Source organism: Silurus aristotelis (genome assembly GCF_946808225.1).
Source record: "Silurus aristotelis genome assembly, chromosome: 8".
Classification (NCBI taxonomy): domain Eukaryota; kingdom Metazoa; phylum Chordata; class Actinopteri; order Siluriformes; family Siluridae; genus Silurus; species Silurus aristotelis.
This window is the reverse complement of record NC_139581.1, coordinates 16878787-16885682: the sequence shown is the minus strand read 5'-3', so window position 1 is coordinate 16885682 and position 6896 is coordinate 16878787.

The following is a 6896-nucleotide window of genomic DNA, read 5'->3' as shown; positions in this document are numbered from 1 at the left end:
TGGCTTTGTTTTTAGTGGGTAATGGTAGCAAAACGGTTGTCTGTGGAAGTATAAAACAAATGTGGTAGATAGAGATTAAAAAATAATTGGCCTATTACTTTAAAAGTGTCAGCAAAACTGGGCAGAAGGAAACCTTCTACCAACACTTTGTTCATAGCTCTTCTCTTCCCCACAGTGATCATTTCCAGCAGGCTCTCAGTCAGACTGTCTTTTCCCCTGCTCTTATCATTAACAGTGACTGACGCCCACCAGGCCTTCCTGACCACAACCCAACCATCCAAATGCAATGACGAAAGCCAAAAGGGTAAAATGGAGGGACGGGAGTGGGGTAACTATGGGGGATGGTAGTCCATCATGGTTTGCAGATTACATTTTATTTAGGAATGCCGGTTCTTGCAGACTTTCGCTAATGTGGAGTAAGCATTCCTGTAATCATACAGAAACACATTGGTAATACAGTATATTTTAACATAAATTATTATTTTTTTGTTATGATTAATTCTGATTTCTATAGATGAACAGCATTTTAAATGCATTATTGTTGTTGTTGTTGTTGTTGTTGTTGTTGTTGTTGTTGTTGTTGTTGTTGTAGCCTCTATTCATGACAAAAAACAATTAACCTATACTAGCTATACCTAGACTAGATTTTTTTGTTTGAAAGGTTTTTTGCTGATACTGGCAAACGTATTTTCCTCTTAATTGAGTAGAAGGTTAAAAGTGATATGGTGGAAACTTTTAATTTCAACACAGACTTAACAAATACACAAATAAACTTTAATAGCATCTGTGCTAAAAGCATTTCTTTTTATTTCCACTTTGAGGCTCCCAAAAACTCCCACCTCCTGATGCTGTTGCCACTTCTAAGAAAAAAATCTGGAGAGGCCCCTGTTCATACACGAATAAATGAATTATATTAACTAAGTTTAAACAAGCATATAGCTGTTTCAGGCATGATATCATAACTGGCATGCGAGCAGGGCAGATAGTGATATATCTTAGAGCACAGAAAGAATACTTAGGTGTAAAGGCCTTGGAATGAAACACTGCAGTTATCCTGTTTTTCTGCCACACATCTGTTGCTAAACTATTTAATGGTAAACATACTGTACAAGTTAAGCAAAATATTATAATGCTCTACATTAAGTGCAGTAAATCTGCTTACAATTATCCAAATGTTTTTTTACCATATCTAAGTCTGTGTCATTGAAAGCTGCAGTGAAATCAGCACAGTTGAGTGCTCTTGAGCCATTGTATTATCATCATCATAATCATCATCATCATCAAAAACAGAGAGGATCAGTCTGGACAGATGAGTGTTAATATGTTTAAATGACCTAACACAGAGGTGTCCAATGTTTTTCACAAAGTGCCGGGGTGGGTGCCGGTTTTCATTCCAACCATGCAAGTCTACACCAAATTCAGTTTAAATCTCATGATTTTCTATTTCACTGACTATCAGGTGTGGCCCTTGTTTGGTTGGAATGAAAACCCACACCGAGCCCTTGGATGGAAAAGATTGGACACCCTTGGCCTACTAAAATTTTAGTATAAACAACATTAGTTGAAAAAGAAAAAAATGCCATTGTAACAATGAAATAATGAGTTTTAGAGTGAACACTACTTAGTCAAGTGAAGGTGCTACAATAAGGCTCATGTTTAAATGCTGCTTTAAAGTGTGACTTTTACCTCAGGTGATTGGATGACTAATGACTGCTGCATCAGAAGGAGTAACTTCATTTTCCATTGTAAAAATGGAATTCCTTGAAGATTTGGCACCAGCATTGTTTTTCAGACCAAAACGAATCTGAGAGCTGCAGCGGATGAGCTCATTTGAGCAGTGCCAAAAAGAGCACTCTCACTCGTCTATAAGTGTCAGAGTAATCAACAACACCTGGCACTGTTCCTTTCAGCAGGTGAGCACACGCACAAGCGTCAGTAACGGCATGCAAACAGTAACAGGCTACAGCTTACGATTGCTCATCGCACGTACCACTAACGCTTCTGCTACAGGTGTTGTGAAGGATGTGTTGATGTACAAATGTTAACTGAAAGAAGAGGTGTTGTAATTTGTCACTCAGAAAAATTACTCAATGATCTATGGAATATGAGCACATACAAATTCAGATATTACACACCTAATGTGGTCACACACACCTGTAGAAATCATTGTGTTTCAACCCAAAGAAGGCCTCATGCTTGTAAATATCACACACCATTTGAATGTTTGACAGCAGGCAGCTCTCTTACACAAGCCCATGTTTGGCTGAGTTTGGTTAAAGAGTGAACATTTTCACCTGCTTCAGCAACTTGGAGAAAGTTAATCATGCTAAAGCACCAGTTTGTTTTGCAGTGTAGAATCAGACAATTTACATGAAATTTACAAAAAGACTGTTTACATGGTTTAAAACTTTTTCAACAACCCGACCATTTCAAATTCAGTTATGCAAGGAGCCATAATGTAACCATTACTGAGATTTTACTGTTTGTGTTAATAGCCATGATGGTTTAAAGAGTATGTGTGTGTTTTCTGCTAGAGATTGGTCAGTCTCATCCACCACAAGCTTAAGGCAGAGGGTGATGTCATGCTGAACAAGACTTTCAGTGCTGGAGGGATTTAGTCGGGTTTCGGAACATGACAGGCAGATTGTGGGAACAACTAAGGGATATGATAGAGATGTCTTTTGGCTTAAGCTGCAACTATGACATCAGTGAACACACACACTACTTCCTTGAGAATGTGTCATCGAAGACATATCAGTATTAGTCTAAACAACCAAATGACTGATGGTTCCTGCTTCTCAGGGAAACACTGACTACTTTAGTTTCTGTTTGAAACTGTGAGAGAGCTATGTGCATTTTCTTATGTGTTGAAAGGATGTTTTTTCTCCACCTTCCTTTATGCAGTCTAAATGAATGTCAGCAACAGTGCCAGTTATGTGCTTCCCTATTATTTATAGCTAAATTATATGTAGATGTTTTCTTTTACACAATCACACACTTTCAACTTGCTGCTTATGCCTTGAGCCAAAAAAAAAAGATGCATGTCTGGGTAAAAACCATTTCTATTAAATATTATCTTTTTTATGTTTTTTTTTTTTTTTTTTTTACATTAGATTGCATCTTTTTATTTATTATATAAGATTACATCTTGGAATTTGCTTGGAGAACACACAAATGGCAGTTGAATGGAAATGGTGAATATACTACCAAAGATATATCTATGTCACACTGAGAATCCTTTCTGCAATCATTTTATATAATGTTAGGCTTTTTAAGCTATTAATATCTAAACATATACAACGTGGTTGGCCGCCACAGCTTCACACTGCTTAAATTTCCAGGGTCCTGGCTTTGACATTGAGCTCATATTAAAGTCTGTGTGTATTTTCTGGATTTCTTAGAAAGTGCTTCCCGTGTCTGCATCAGTTTCCTCTTTCCAATTTCCCCAAAAATATGCCAGTGGCTTGGCTGTGTTTTACTGCTCCTAGGTATGAATAAGTGGATGAATGTGAAAGTGCACAGTGCCATGCGATGTCCCATTTAGAGTGTATACCAGTCTCATGAATACTGTTCCTGGGACATACTCCAAATCCACATGACTATAACCAGGATAAAGTGATTACTGAGGATGATGGAATGAATACTATTCAGCTATTTTTATTGCCTGTTATAATTAAAAGGGGCTTTTGAATTGCTGAAACTGAATCCATTTCATGATAAATAATGTGTGGATACATTATTGATTAACAGTGATTTTTATTGTTTCTTGAAGTTTATATATAGTTGATATGAATGTCTTTTCATCTCCCATCCTGGCAGCATCTGACAGCAAGAAGCATGACTTAAGGGAGTGTTGATTTGGAAGCTTAAGTAAGTCTTTATGTAAACAACTAGGGGTGTAATAGATCATTTGGATTGAGCAGAATGTGAAAAACATCTACAAATACAGACATAGGATATTTTAGAAAGCTTGCCAGAAAGGTTTACTTGACGTCTAGTTGAGAGATGAAAAGTGCATCAGGGCCGGAATCCCATAGGGTGCAATAAAAATTTCAGTAAGTGTGTGGTGTTTACTTTCGTTAAAGTGACTATGTTCATTAACAAGAATGTGTGGTGCTGCATAATGCATTTACATATTGATAGAAGGAGTAGGGGCACAATGTTTTAAAATTGGACTACTAGTTTGTTTATATTTGGGTAAACAAAGGTTGTATTTAAATGTATATAATTGTTGATTATGTACAAACAGAAATAACTCTAGTTGAAACCAAATATGAGTGATTAGAAAATGTCAGAGACATGTATGCCCAAATGTGAATACAGATAGAGACATGAATATTTTGGAAACAGAAAATGATACAAATACAGATAAGTAACATGCATGTAATATAGTTAACATAGTTGTTTAGTGTACAGCAGTTACACATATTTTACAAGTGTGACTGTGTGTTTGGTTTGATGAGGATAAAGATGAAGTTAAAATTGGAGCTCAGTGTGGGAAGGACAGCGCGGTGTCTCCTCACACCCCTTCCTGAAACAGGTGAGCAGAACTGTAGTTATTCGAAGACAGTCCTATAAAGAGGTCAACTAGGCTACGGGGAAGGCATTCTTTTGCTCTCTGTCCTTCTACCTCATTCTCACTCAATCCTCTCTCCTCTCCTCTATGTCTCATTTTACAAAAAAGTCAACTCTACCAGCTCTCATTGAACCCCCGTGTACTACAGTAGCAGGACCAGACATCGGATTAATGCAATATATAAGATGTGTTCAGTTGTGTGTCTGTCTTTTGCTAGTCAAGTGTGTAATGACTAATGCTGACTGTACATACGGATGTGTATGCAAGAACCCCCTGCAGTTCAGACCTGCTGCATGAGCAAAGCCTCCTCTTCCTCATAAATCACCTCCTGCCTTTGCCTGTCAAAGGCTGCCTGTGGTCACACATTATGCACACTGCCAAGAATATTTTAAAAACATGTTTAAATCACTTTTATCGTTCTCTTGTCTACCTCTAGAGAAACCCTCCTCTCACTACCCCCTCACCTCTCTGTCTTTTGGAACCATATGTACCTAATTACATTACAACTTTTGAGGTGACAATGACATCATCAAATGGTTGTTATTCTTTTGGACATGTTTGGATGTTATGGTTTTCATGGAAACACTGATGTAATTGCTATGTAGAAAAGCAGCAATGTTCAGCATGCAGGGAAATAAGCGAAGTTGTGTTTTAAAAGGATTAGCGGGTTGTCTTCGGCTTTCTTCTCAATAAAAGCTACAAGGGATTTACATCTTTCCCCACATTCCTACACATTTGTTTATCTTGTTGAGAGTATGTAGAGGCTAATATCGGTGTGTATATAGTGTAGCTGTAAAGTACGGAGAGTGGTTTATTCTCTGGTTTTCTGTGTATATGCGTAAAAGTGCAGTGACGCATTACGTGTACTTTCAGCTGCTCTCATTAATGTTTACTACTGCTATACACATCATACTGCACTTCACACTGATCTTTCACAGATGTAGTAAAGAGCTGGGATTTAAGAAAAGTTAAATTACAGTCTATAAAATATGGAAGTGAGAAGGACCTAACAGTTAAAGTATTTCCACAAAAATAATGTGTATTATTAATGAGGAAACCATGTGTAATAGTAATTTCAGTATGATCACATTTAAAAAAACTTTAATGAATTAACATAGTCAGGGAGGTGGCAAAATGGAATAAAGGTATATTTTGATGCATAATGTATAAAACATCATATGTAAATGCTTTAAACCAAAATACATTAACGATACATTTATAACAATAGAGCACAATGAAAATTATACATTCAATAATAAATACATTTTATAAGGATTGCATGACATCAGCTACTGTTAGCATTCCTTTGGATGCTAGCAAATGCTCGGTATTTTTAAGAAACCAGACTGGTGGTCATCATTATTTCATTAAGGGTCAACCTATAACTACCTATAAGTATTATGTTCAACATTTAATCTGCTTCTATCTATCTATCTATCTATCTATCTATCTATCTATCTATCTATCTATCTATCTATCTATCTATCTATATATATATATATATATATATATATATACATGGTCTCATTGCTATACATCAGGTTTTTACTAGTAAAAACTGAAGGCATTACTACTGACATAAGATCATTTAACCACAGGAGTGGACAAATCACTAGGCTTTCCAGGACAAGAAGATGGTATGTCTGGGGTTCTAGTAAATTTGTGTGGAAAAGGAGAAATGTAAGCTGGCAGTCATCAGCACATTCTTTGTTCAACAACCATAATATGGAAAATGCCTACTTGTTTTTAAGTTTAAGTTTTCATTTGTATTAAACCAAACATGCATGTTAGCATCCACTTCTCCTTTCCGAGCACTACACCAGACAAATCTGTGTTAAGTTAGATTCATTATCCTGCACAGATCATGTGTGGAAACATAGACCAATCCAGACAAACTAAAGTGCAGCAGTAAGCCTCCATATGAGTTTTCTTTTAGGGCTAGCTAGCGCAGACATCTTGTGGTTAAATATGTGAGAAAAAACACTGACGCGCAGACCTACTTTTCAAAAAGGATAATGATATGGCTGCGTCATTCTCTACAGAGGAATTTATATACTTGTTTTTGCCGGCATTAATGCACGTAATGAGCCAAACAGATGACCATAAAGTACACTACATTATGTTAGCTTCCATTTTTAGTGTAGGTAATTAGGTTTCTGGGCAACCAAAAGAAGATTTACTGAGTAAGTACATGTTTAAAGATTTTTTATTAACTGACCATTAATAATAGTCAAGATTTTTGCAGCATGCTGATAGAATTTGTTACTATGCACAGCTGTTAGAAAGTGTATTTGCTGTTCCCAATACTTTATATTAGAAA